We start from the raw sequence: 14,724 nt of genomic DNA on the forward strand, positions 1-14,724 counted from the left end.
AAAATAAATAATAACTGGAAACTCCTACTAATAGCTTATCTAAATTTCTCTGGATTTATATACCATTTATATCATTCTTACATGTTTACAAAATCTTTTTGTAAGTTTAGAAAAATAAATTATACAGTTTCTTTCTAAAGAGACCAAAGGTTTTGTTTTTATTTTTTTATATTTTGCCTCTTCCTGAATATTTATAATTATAACATCAATGATACCAAAAATGCTTTTAGCAAGCTTACCTGTAATTCTGAAATAACACTGTAAACTTAACATACTGTATGGTTTAATGCCTGGAAAGACTGTTACAAATATTCTACCAGAATAAATAAACAAATACTGTAAGTACCATAAACCACTAATTTTGCTAACAAAGAAAGTTTATTTACTAATGGATGTTGAGATAATCAGATAATCATACCAGATACTAGAAGAGAAAGACTGATATAAAATCGCAATTGTGAGGATTTTATTGGAAATTTGCCAGAAACTTTTCCATGCAAATAGAGATGAAATAATTACTTTCAGTAATCAGTTATTGAGTTTCATAGCTGTAATATGAGCAGCCTTCACTACTAAGAATTATTCCAGTTACCATTCTGTAAGTTGCAAAAACATCCCTTTCCTTTCTAATTCTATCAGTCATGGAGGGACCTATCTCCTGTGACTATTGTGAGTTCTCTGCTCTTCTACATGTTTGCTTTAGTTTACAGATTATATTCTCATCCTGCTTATGCTGTGCACACCTTGTCTACCATTTTTGCCAGAAAAATGGTACTCAACCTCTTGATTTCAACTTATGAAGCAAGTAAGCACACACACTAATAAAATATCTATTAGGTCGTTATGGTCTTTATCATAGGTTATGCTTCAGGAAAAAGTGATCCTCCTACTTCAGTGATTTATAACAACAAAATCATTTCTAATCCATGCTGAATGCTTATCTCTGGTCAGCTGCCATTCTATTACATATTTTTCCCCCTCTACACAAACTGTCAGAATTGTTCCTATTGTTCCTAAAGAATACTTCAAATGGCAAAAGGGAATAGACCTGAATGAAGCACACCTGGTTGGCATGACATCTAGTCAGAAATGATCCATCATGGGCTACCTGGGGGCCTCAGTCAGTTAAGTGACCTATTCTTGATTTTGGCTCAGGTCATGGGATTCATGGTCATGGGATCAGACCCCGAGTTGGGCACTGGCAGCTCAGAGCCTCCCTGGGATTCTCTGTCTCCCTCTCTCTGCGCCCCCCTCCTCTCCCTACCCTCTCAAAATATTTTTTTTTAATTTTAAAAATCTTTTTTTTAAAGATATGATCCATCATTTTGCTCATATTGCATTGTCCAAAGTAAGTTGAGTCACATGATTATACCTGAGTTCAGGTAAACTGAAAAATATTTTCTTCCTATGTGGAGAGACACCGTATAATTGAGAGCAAGTAATCTGTGATTCACTGAAGACAGGGAGTTAGTGAGAAGATTATAATTACCATGAAAATGATTTAACTATATACCTTACTCCACATTGTATTTCAAACTCCCTTCCTCTATCTCTTTTTCTTTCCATCCATATATCCTTTGCATTGTATCCCTTCTAGATTTTACTCAAGAAAATTTAGTATTTTCTCCCTCAGATATTCAGTAAAATATGTTGTGACCCGTATAGTGTGAGTAGATCTGGGCATTTCTGGGTACTGTTAAAAAATTATATATATAGGAAAAACCTATGAAACATAGTTGCAAGGGAACTTTATTATAGTTCAAAGGGAAAAATGCAAAATATAGTCAAGCATCTATATATCTATATTTTATTTCCATAAAATTGATATTAAAAATGATTATAAAAAGCCTATGTGATAATATATGTGGTGATATATACCCAAACAATGTTGGCCATTTTAATGTTTAAGATGTTTAACATTTTAAGATATCCTTGGCATCAATATAAGATATATGTAAAATCTTAAAGGATAATATTTTACATAAACTGGCTTGTTTTCACTATTTCATCATTGAATAATGATGGGTTGACTTGGTCTTAGGACTCAAATTTTTCATGGCTAGTAAATCATGTGCAAGAAATAATATGTATTATTTGGCATAGGCTTCTTGGAGCAATTTTAACATTTTCACAGTCTTAAAGTAATAATAACATTTTCCTATTTATACTTTACTAATGCCTATCGTTTACAGTAAAAAGAAAGGTAGAATTCAAAAATAAGTCCCCAAAATTTGTTCTTTCCTGATTTATCTGCATCCTCAAAATGCTGAGCCAGATTAACATCAATTGTTGATGTGAGTACATGATCTAGCAAGAGGGCAAGAACTCATATCTCTATCTCTCTATCTCTACTTCCACCATTGTCTTTATATCTATTTATATCTCATTTTTAATCATTCTATTAAATCTATACCTGTATCTGTATTTACGTAACTTTAAAATTGAAGAAAGAAATCAAAATCAGAATTGTAATTGTGGCAAATAAAAAGTCAGAATTAAGGGGCAAATATTTTGACACTTCAATCCATGTCTAATCAGGGGCAGAAAATGCATCTGTAAATAATTGGTTGAAAATTTCTGTTTAAATTTTTATTATAAGAAGGCCAGATTCTTCTGTTTACTTGTTACTAAATTCTGGGTTTTATTTATGCTGTACAACACTATATGATGAATGCAAAAGTGGAATGCCTGGGGAAAATCAACTGTCAAGCTGAATTCAAACATTATAGTTACTGTGATGTCAAAAAAAGCCGTGCTGTCGCACCCAAACACTTGTACAGTTGAAAAACATGTTTTTGCTATTTTTTCTTCTTAGGTTTTAACAGTTTTAAAATCCTCAAGTACACAATGCCCTTACCCAGTCATACTAGTTTTGTGTGCGGGGGAGATGGGGGAGTAATTAAAACCATTGGGTTTTCTGCACTGTATGTTTACTGGTATCCATGGACCAGTAATGGAAACAAAATCACAAAGAACAAACATTTTATATCGCCCTCAACAATTGTGCCGTTGAGTATTATTCCTCCCCTGTACACAACACAGAAAGATGAACTCCCAGGCTTCCCAAAAGCATTTACAGATTTACTGTTGCTTCAAACAACACTGTAGGAAGAAAGCAGTGAAAGTTCTGGAAATGATCTGGATGAACAAATAAGCAAAATATACACAAATGAAATTAAAAACAGTAACAAGTCTAATTGCATGAAAATCTGACCTTTATCCATCAGTTTTGACAGGATATTTTTCTGCTTGCTCTTTGTATTCAATGTGGTTGCTCTGTGAAGAAGCAAACTAAACTCGCATCTATAATCTCAGACTTTTTACATGTCTTTATGTTAAACATTTGAGATTATATTTATGTACATGTTTATATATGTTACGCATGTGTGTGTGCTTTATATATATATATATATATATATATATATATATATATATGTTAGATATTCCATTAACTTTATTCATATAATTTCTTTACTTTAACCCTTCTCTTCCAAGTGACATGGTAGGGACTCAATATAAATCAATTATTGTGACAATATGAATTTCCTAAAAATAGTCATTTTGCCCTGACAACAAAGCTCAACTTGCCTAAATGGTATCTATGCAAAATATTGAATTAATAAGGACTTTAAAAAAATTAATGTTTAGTATTTTTATTGTTTTTAAATTTGTTAAATGTTTATTTATTTTTGAGAGAGAGAGACAGACAGACAGAATCCAAAGCAAGCTTCAGGCTCTGAGCTGTCAGCACAGAGCCTGACGCAGGGCTCAAACTCACCAACCGTGAGATCATGACCTGAGCTGAATCATGAGCCAAAGTTGGAAGCTTAACCAACTGAGCTGTCCAGGCACCCCGATGTTTATTTTTGAGAGAGAGCATGAGCAGGGGAGGGGCAGAGAAAGAGAGGGACAGAGGGTCTGAAGTGGGCTCTGCGCTGACATTCTCTTTCTCTCTCAAAATAAATAAATAAACATTAAAAAAAAGAATATATGAATGTTTATGAATGGCACAAGGCACCAACATATATAAAAATAAAGTTCTTGTTAAAAAGGGTTCCTCAATAAGGGCTCAGATTCAGTAGGGAGTTAAACAAGATATGGAGTGAGGGGAGGACAGGATGATGAAGTCAGGGGGAGGTAGGTGGTTTTGCAGTTTTCATTATGTTTAGGGGTAAAGCATGGGCTGTGACCTTGGTCTCGTGTGGTTTGAAATTTTGAGAGTTGCCAAGGAGAGAGAGGAAAATGGGCTTTCTTTTCAGATTGCACAGATGTGGGAACTTGAAATTGAGACTTTCTCTTTATTACATGTGACATTTTGATTGCTGCCCTATGATAAGCTTTATCACATTCCTACATTCAAAGTAATGTCATTCCTCTTTTTAGATGACTTTCAGGTATAGGAAAGTATGTCATCCCAAAGTCAGGCAGCTCATTGCTCTGGTTATGGTCTCAATTGAATAGTAATCATGGGGGTAATAAATTGTTTACTTTTTAATCAATTTTAAATTTAGAATTATTATTGACCCCGGAAAACATGGGTTAAGGAGGTAGTTGCTATAGCATTTGTAATAGAATTTGGCTGGAGGAACAAAAAAAAAAGTATGAATCATAATCTTGCACTGAACACTTCCCCCATCTCATCCCCATTATACTCAATAATTTTGAAGTTCTAAAATAAACATGTAATATTGAGAGGAAAGAAAAATAACATTTCCTTTTTAAATCTGGGTTCATGCAAGTGCTAGAATGAATGACTGCCTATGTCTGACCATAAATGTCACCAACCTTCAGCTACCTGCATAGTATAAGAAACAAAATAATGGCCAGCATGTTAGGAAGCCTTGCATGGTAAAATTCTACATATGTTTATTTCAAATATGTCTGTTATGTGTGTATTTCAAATATGTTCAAATGTCCATTTATCCATAAGATTAGTTATTTCAGTAAAAGAGACTATGCTTAATTGTTTTCATTATTGGTTTCCTTCCTACATATTTCAGGGGTGTCACTCAATGATCTCTTTTTCTTTTTCTTTTTTAAACATTTTTTAAAAAAGTTTACTTATTTTTGAGCGAGAGAGAGAGACATACACATACAAAGAATGCAAGCAGGAGAGGGGCACAGAGAGGGAGACACAGAACCTAAAGTGGGCTCCAGGCTCTGAGCTGTTAGCACAGAGCCTGATGTGGGGCTTGAACCCACAAACTGTGAGATCATGACCTGAGCCAAAGTCAGACACTTAGCCGACTGAGGCACCCAGGTGCCCCAACTGATTTCTTTATTCCAATCCCCTTTGGAGTTTGTTCAAAATATCCACTCAATGTATTCTTATTCTTCTCCTTTCATTCTCTCTAGGTACTCATACCTCTCCATTATCTACAATGAATGGGAGAATACCCCTCTTTCCTATCCCAATTTTTAAGATAGGTCTAGTAAAATAGACTTATTTTAAAGTCTATTAAAATAAGACTTTTAAAAGTTTTCATTGCTAGCTCTATTTATTTTTAATTTTTTTTAATTTTTTTAACGTTTATTTATTTTTGAGATAGAGACAGAGCATGAACGGGGGAGGGTCAGAGACAGGGAGACACAGAATCTGAAACAGGCTCCAGGCTCTGAGCTGTCAGCACAGAGCCTGACGCGGGGCTCAAACTCATAAACTGTGAGATCATAACCTGAGCCGAAGTTGGCCACTTAACCAACTGAGCCACCCAGGCGCCCCTGCTAGCTCTATTTAAATATGACCATAGTGTAGACAAGTATTTTAATTTATACTGAATTAAAAAGAATGATGTTAGATCAAAACAACTAGTCTCAAAGACTGAACAGTCCTACTGTTCTAAGCTTTGACTTCTCTCATGGAGTCAGTCTTAAGTTTCCATTTATATGGCAAGCTTTGCTATTTTAACTGCAAAACAGTATTTTTCTTTAAGGAAATATTCCAGCTCTAAGATGAGAGCTTTGGAACACTTTTTCTCATTTTCCTGTTTACTCCTTGCTTTAAAAATTACGTTAATTAAGAATTTTATTTCCCATATTTTTCAATGAAAATTATGTAGATCTTTATATAAGAGCTCTTATTTTCCTCTATTCACTAAAAATACCCACCTGTAATTTAATGTACTTGCATCTCACAACATAACTGAGGATTATTTTCATCATGTTTCACTATATGACCAGGAATACATTTCACAGTGGGATAAATAAGAATAGAGGTTGATCCCAAGTGCTGTCCATATGTTGAAAGATAATATTAATGAAGTAAGGCTATAAGTGGGATTTTAAAAGTGTATTTAGTAAAGGAACACAGATTATCTGTGTCTTGCTTGGCCCATGAAAAAACTTTTTGCACATTGGCATATTCCTTGCAAATTCAAATCTGAGTCTCGCTTGTCATCCCATACAACAGGGAATGAAGGAAAAAAAATGTTTTTCTTAGACTCTCTAGAAAAGAAAGCATCAGCGTGGTTTCTACCAGCAGAGGCATCATGAGAGGACTTGAGGAAAAAAATGTGAAGCATGTGGTAGTCGTTGTTTTCTACCAAAAATCAAAACAAAAAACCACCTTGATCAATTATTTTCCTGAGGCCTTTACATGTAAGGAATAAGAACTAAAGGAAAAAGTGCTTCAGTGATAGATCCGTCAGTGCTAAACGTTGAATTGGGCCAAACAACGTGGATCACCGTCTAAGTGAGACCATATACTCTTCATTAGCCAAATTTACCCCACCATCAGCTGGGTTAGAAACAGAAACCATTGATGAGCAAGTCATAAAGTGGGTACATAGAGAGGATGCAAGGAAGCAAAAAGAAGAAAGAGTAAAGAGCATCTATGGAGAGATAAATATGGGAACTTTAAACATGCACTGGCCCCACCACATGTTCAAGGGGCCGTTATGTTAGGATTTTTTCCTCTGTTCAGGAGAACTGGGATGGGGCTGGAGAGATAAAAACAGACCTCTGCTTTTGCAGTAATAGGTTAAGTTGCAATGTTCTTCCTGGGAATCTTTAGTTTTAAAAGAGGACTAGTAAAGTATAAAAAGGCTCTCAGTGAAAATGTGTTTAAAAATGAGAAGTGGTGCCAGGAGATGATTCTCAGCACAGAGTGCACATAATTATCATCTGCAACACCACCACTGAAAGGTTGACAATATCTGACTTAATCAGTTCAAGGTGCTTATGTGTTTTTTATGTTAATATGTTTATTAATATAATTTATTTTATTTTATTTTTTATTTTTTAAAATTTACATCCAAATTAGTTAGCATATAGTGCAGCAATGATTTCAGGAGTAGATTATTTAGTGCCTCTTATCCGTTTAGCCCTTCCCCCCTCTCACAACCCCTTCAGTAACTCTCAGTTCTCCATATTTTTGAGTCTCTTCTGTTTTGTCCCCCTCCCTGTTTTTATATTATTTTTGTTTCCCTTCCCTTATGTTCATCTGTTTTGTCTCCTAAAGTCCTCCTATGAGTGAAATCATATGATTTTTGTCCTTCTCTGACTGACTAATTTCACTTAGCATAATACCCTCCAGTTCCATCCACAAAGTTGCAAATGGCAAGATTTCATTCTTTTTGATTGCCAAGTAATACTCCATTGGATATATATACCCCATCTTCTTTATCCATTCATCCATCGATGGACGTTTGGGCTCTTTTCATACTTTGGCTATTGTTGATAGTGCTGCTATAAACATGGGGGTGCATGTGTCCCTTCGAAACAGCACACCTGTGTCCCCTGAATAAATGCCTAGTAGTGCAATTAATGAGTCGTAGGGTAGTTCTATTTTTCGTTTTTTGAGGAACCTCCATACTGTTTTCCAGAGTGGCTGCACCAGCTTGCATTCCCACCAACAATACAAAAGAGATCCTCTTTCTCCACATCCTTGCCAACATCTGTTGTTGCCTGAGTTGTTCGTGTTAGCCATTCTGACAGGTGTGAAGTGGTATCTCATTGTGGTTTTGATGTGTATTTCCCTGATGATGTGTGATGTTGAGCATTTTTTCATGTGGCAGGTGGCCATCCGTATGTCTTCTTTGGGGAAGCATCTATTCATGTCTTTTGCCCATTTCTTCACTAGATTCTTTGTTTTTTGGGTGTTGCGTTTGATAAGTTCTTTATAGATTTTGGATACTAACCCTTTATCTGATATGTTGTTTGCAAATATTTTCCCCCATCCTGTCTGTTGCCTTTTAGTTTTGATGATTGTTTCCTTTGCTGTGCAGAAGCTTTTTATTTTGATTAGGTCCCAGTAGTTCATTTTTGCTTTTGTTTCCCTTGCCTCCAGAGATGTGTTGAGTAAGAAGTTGCTGCGGGCAAGATCAAAGAGGTTTTTCCCTCTTTCTCAAGGATTTTGATGGCTTCCTGTCTTACATTGAGGTCTTTCATCCATTTTGAGTTTATTTTTGTGTATGGTGTAAAAAGTGGTCCAGGTTCATTCTTCTGCATGTCACTGTCCAGTTTTCCCAGCACCACTTGCTGAAGAGACTGTCTTTATTCCATTGGATATTCTTTCCTGCTTTTTCAAAGATTAGTTGGCCATACGTTTGTGGGTCCATTTCCAGGCTCTCTATTCTGTTCCATTGATCTGAGTGTCTGTTCTTGTGCCAGTACCATGCTGTCTTGATGGTTACAGCTTTGTAGTACAGCTTGAAGTCTGGGATTTTGATGCCTCCTACTTTGGTTTTCTTTTTCAAGATTGCTTTGTCTATTCAGGGTCTTTTCTGGTTCCATACAAATTTTAGGATTGTTGTTTCTAGCTCTGTGAAGAATGCTGGTGTTATTTTGTTAGGGATTGCATTGAATGTGTAGATTTCTTTGGGTAGTATCGACATTTTAACAATATTTGTTCTTCCTATCCAGGAGCATAGAATCTTTTTTCCATTTTTTTGTGTCTTCTTCAATTTCTTTCATAAGCTTTCTATAGTTTCCAGCATATAGATTTTTCACCTCTTTGGTTAGATTTATTCCTAGGTATTTTATGGTTTTCATTGCAACTGTAAATGGGATCGATTCCTTGATTTCTCTTTCTGTCACTTCGGTGTTGGCGTATAGGAATGCAACTGATTTCTGTGCGTTCATTTTATATCCTGCAACTTTGCTGACTTCATGAATCAATTCTAGCAATTTTTGGTGGAATCTTTTGGGTTTTCCATATAAAGTATCATGCCATCTGCGAAGAGTGAAAGTTTGATCTCCTGGCTGATTTGGATGCCTTTTATTTCTTTGTGTTGTCTGATTGCAGAGGCTAAGACTTCCAATACTATGTTGAATAACAGTGGTGAGAGTGAACATCCCTGTCTCATTCCTGACCTTAGGGGGAAAGCTCTCAGTTTTTCCCCATTGAGGATGATATTAGCGTTGGGTCGTTCATATATGGCTTTTAGGATCTCGAGGTATTATCCTTCTATCCCTACTTCTTTGAGGGTTTTTATCAAGGTGCATATGTGTTTTAAGACCTGTATAGCTTGCAGTTTGAGTGTTTACTGTAGTAATTATTATCAATTATAGAATTATGGTTTTCCAAATATCACACTTTGGCAACTAAATTAAGTGTACAATCTAGCACAATTTGGAGATATTTAAACAGAGCCACTTATGAGAGGGCTTCAATTATGTAAACACTTGGAAACATTATGTTAGGGATAGTTTCTAGGGAGTGCTAAAAATGAAACAAAATACAACCAATATATCTTGTAAATCTAAGTCATTTTTGAATAGAAGAAACAGTGGATTAATTAGTAGACATCAAGAATATTTTAAAAAATCACAATATTTAAAAGAAGTTTCTCATTTAGCTTATCATATTTGATTTTTAAAATAGCAGTAACTGTTGAAGATGTACATGTCCTTTCCATGATGGACCTTCCAGAGAACTAATTATTTAGTCAAGTGTCATTTGTACACATAAATTTCCTTTACATTGTTTTGTGTATACTAGTCTGAATAGCCTAATCAGGCCTCATGTGGGCAGGTTGGATTATACATCTATATACTTTATACTATATCTATACTTTATACTATATCTATTTGGATTATACATCTATATACTTACACAGCTGTGGATCCAAGTTTTAAAAAAAGATACATAAAATCAGATATAAATACAAATTGTCACATATTACATTCAGGGGCAAGATTTTTGACTTTTTATAATAACATTTTTTCAGTTGAAAAGTTTCCTCCATGTTCTAAAGGCCCTTTATTCATCTTAAAGAGTTATCAACACCTTTTGCATTAATTCTAATGGCTTAATCTCCAGACAGATTTTATATGTCATCAAACTGAGCAGATTAAACAATAGCATCTAAATCTATTTTAGGATTTAGATATCTGGTTGCCAACTTTCGGTTTTTAATGAATATCTTGAAATTGAGTAGTATGGTCTAGAAAAATATTGTCAGTATTCAATGATACATTACTTGTATTGGCAGCATAAACCAGCATTATTATTTCTTTTAAAGAATGTTAAAAGAATGATAGGGTGTTGATTCTTTCTGGAAACACTGAGGAAGGAGAGATTTGAGATGATTCTAACTGGCTAGATCCTGGCTTTTGCCAGCCTTTGAAGTGGTAAATGTAAATGATGTGACAAAAAGTGGAAGCATCTCGTCTTCTTTTATAAGGTAGTATTAAAATGACCAGCTCATATGTGAGAAAAGGAGAATTCAGACTTATAATGCAAATATGGAGGATAGCATATTAAATTTTAATGTCGACCATTTTTGATCTTCCAGAAAGTTTTGAGCTGCATTGCCTTTGATAAGCATCACATTGACAACTGTGGCTCCAAGTTTGCTTGTTGAAACGGGGCCAAGAAACATTGCAAATTATTAGCCACTCTATTTCTAGCCAAATTATTATATAATTTAAATAGAATTTGCTTAATATTATGTACGTTTTACCTTTGCATGTAGTAAACCACTGTAAAATGTACACACTATTTTTTGCAAGGACAGAAGGAGATGACTCTCAAGAGACTTTTACTAATGACTTTCACATGGGAGTAATGTGAATATCCCTCAATGGATATTATTTTCCCTTTTCCTGCCATGTTACACATAAGGTAGAAATACATAGAATTTATATTGTTTTGGTTGATAGATATGCTCCTTTTGAAATCCAGCAGAATCTATTCATCCTTCCATACATAGAAAATCAACTTTACTCATTAGTATGGCACCTAACAAGGTAGACAAGCTTGTCTTGCATTTTCAGTGGTATATTTATATTTCCAGGGATAAATGAAATGGTATAAGCCCCTAAAAATAAAAATAAAATTTCTTCCTGTAAACAACCACTTAGGATAGAAATTTTTAAATTATTGAAGAGAAACCTACCAAATCACTGGCAACAAAACTAAATATAATAAGATTGATTACTAGGAAATGAGTAAAAAGCAAGGATATTTACCTCTAAGAATATTGGTGACAGAAATAAGAACTTAAACTTTGACTAACTGTATCATGAGAAGACTTTAATAGCATGACATGGAAAGTATAACCATTCTTCACATTCTAAAAAGAAAGTACAACACAACTTGGGTGTGGTTAGTCAAGCAGTTAACATTAAGCACCCAAAGCTGGTAACAAAGGCAAGGACTCAGTAGAATAAGGAATCTAGTAGTAGTTGATTATGAGAAGTAAAACAAGAAGGAACTTAGCATCGATAAACGTATTTTGTGTATGAAGAATCTCAACAACTACAATGGAGTCAGTGTAAATTCCTGTATTTATGAGAGAAAATTTGGCAAAAAGAATGATCCAAAGTAATGGAATATCAGTAGCATTTAATAGAATTCTGGATCTTAAGAAAAGGAGAAAGCACAATTTCTCAAGTTTTTAGTTTAATTCCAGTTAGTTAATATACAGTGTTATGTTAGTTTCAGGTGTACAATATAGTGATTCAACACTTCCATACATCACCTGGTGCTTATCACCTATTTAACCCATCCTGCCATCTCTGGTAATCGTCAGTTTGTTCTCTTAAGTTAAAAGACTGTTTCTTGGTTTCTCTTTTTGTTTTGTTTTGTTTTGTTTATTTTTTTCCCCTTGCTCTTGTGTTTTGTTCTTAAATTCCACATAGAAGTGAAATCATATGGCATTTGTTTTTCTCTTACTGACTTGTTTCACTTAGGATTATACCCTCTGGCTTCAACCATGCCTTTGCAAAAGGCAAAATTTTGTTTTTTATGGGTGAGTAATATTCCATTATCTATATGTATACCACCTTTTCTTTATCCATTCAGCAGTCAGTGGACATTTGGGCCCTTTCCATAATTTGGCTATTGTAGATAATGCTGATATAAACACTGGGGGGGGGCATGTATCCCTTTGAGTTAGTATTTTTGTATTCTTATACAATTGCTGGATGGTAGGGTAGTTATATTAACTTATTGAGGAAGCTCCATGCTGTTTTCTACAGTGGCTTTACCAGTTTGCATTCCTAACAAGTACAAGAGGGTCCCCCTTTCTCCACATCCTTACCAATACCTGTTGTTTCTGTGTTGTTGATTTTGGCCATTCTGACAAGTGTGAAGTGATATCGTATTGTAGTTTTGATTTGCATTTCCTTGATGGCTAGTGATGATAGACATCTTTTAATGTGTCTGTTAGTATCTGGATATCTTTGAAGAAATGTCTATTCTTTCTTCTGCCCATTTTTAAATTGGATTATTTAGTTTTTGGATGTTGAGTTGGGTAGGTTCTTTATATATTTTGTATACTAACCCTTTATCAGATATGTCATTTGCAAATATCTTCTTCCATTCTGCAGGTTGCCCTTGAGATTTGTTGATTATTTCCTTCACCTTGCAGAAGCTTTTTATTTTGATATGGTCCCAATAGTTTATTTTTGCTTTTGTTTCACTTGCCTGAAGTGACCTATATAGAAAGAAGTTGCTAAAACCAATGTCAAAGAAATTACTGCCTGTGTTCTTCTCTAGGATTTTGATGTTTGAGGTCTCACATTTAGATCTTTAATCCATTTTGATATATGCGTGTATGGTGTAATAAAATGGTACAGTTTCATTCTTTTTCATGTCACTCTCCACTTTCCCAACACCATTTGTTGAAGAGACTGTCCTTTTCCATTGTATGTTTTTTCCTTCTTTGTCAAAGATTAATTGAACATGTAGCTGTGGGTTTATTTCTGGGTTTTCTATTTTGTTGTATTAATCTGTGTGGTTATTTTTGAGCCAGTACCATACTGTTTTGATCACTACAGCTTTGTAATACAACTTGAAGTTCAGAATTGTGGTGTCTCCAGCTTTGTTTTTCTTTTTCAAGGTAGCTTTGTCTATTAGGGATGCTTTGTGGTTCCATAAACAGCTTAGATTTTTTTTTTTTTTCCTGAGGCTCCTGGGTGGCTCAGATGGTTAAGCGTCTGACTTCAGATCAGGTCATGACCTTGTGGTCCGTGAGTTTGAGCCCTGCGTCAGGCTCTCTGTTGACAGCTCAGAGCCTGGAGTCTGCTTCAGATTCTGTGTCTCCCTCTCTCTCTGTCCCTCCCCTGCTCATGCTCTGTCTCTCTCTCTCTCAAAAAATAAATATTTCAAAAAAATAAAAATAAAGAATTGCTTTTTCCAGTTCTAGGAAAAATGATGCCAGTATTTCCATCATGATTGCATTAAATGTGTTGATTGCTTTGGATAATATAGACATTTTAACAATATTTGTTCTTGAAATCCATAAACATGGAATGTTGCCATTTTTTGTGTGTGGTTTTCAGTGTCTTTCATCAGTGTTTTACAGTTTTTGGAGTACAAGTGAGAAAGTACAACTTTAAAATAATGTTTTAAATTTATAGCTAATTACTACCGAAAATTTCTTGATGGTGAATTTTTATTCTTTGGTTTAAAACTTCTTATAGGCCTTTTATCTAAGAAATTACTTGATTTTATATAGTGCACTATTGATAGATCCTCAGATAGATGTTGGTTGGTTCAAGTTATGAAGAAATAGAATGTAAGAATGTAATGGCAGAATACTTGAAAGGACTTGATATGTTTTACTAAGTCTACAACTGTAAAAGCACTGAAATCCTTTTTTTTTTTTTTGGAGTAGGATTGCCTCTGAACATTGTAATTATTTAATATTTGTGCAGCTGATGAATATCTAATTAATAATTGCCTTAGTTATAAATTCCTTTATCCATTTTATAATATGAAATATTTATTTCATATAGAATTTAACCTGTACATGTATAGTTCAAAGAATAATAAAAAGACAGATGCAACAAATAAAATTGTGAAAAATAAACAATTCAATAAATCAGATACATTAAACATCAGAATCTGGAAACCCGTTTAAAAAAAAGTGAATACACCATGAACCCTAAATAAACCAAACCTCAGAAAATGTGGAGAGATCCCACACACAGAGTAATTCTGTGCCAAGTCACCAACTTTATCTCAAGTGGTATGGACAAAAAATAAAAACTAAAGCAATCTATCTTCTGAGCCAACTAAGATTTCTCACAAGTCCTTCAAAACCTGCAGGGTGGGAAGGTTGTGAAAGAAAACATATGAGACATTCATGGTCTTGATAAAGTATAGGACAGCTGGCTTGCAAAGGTTGAGTAGATACAACAGAGCTGAACAAAGTATTTCAATGCACAGACAATGGAGATTGCAAGTCAGGAGCAGAAAAAAAACCCATAGCATCCTCAAAACTTAGTAACCAATATTCATAGAAGGAGAGATCAGTAATAGTTCCAGAAGTTAAG

The sequence above is a fragment of the Prionailurus bengalensis genome, chromosome B3 (assembly GCF_016509475.1).
Source record: "Prionailurus bengalensis isolate Pbe53 chromosome B3, Fcat_Pben_1.1_paternal_pri, whole genome shotgun sequence".
Lineage (NCBI taxonomy): Eukaryota > Metazoa > Chordata > Mammalia > Carnivora > Felidae > Prionailurus > Prionailurus bengalensis.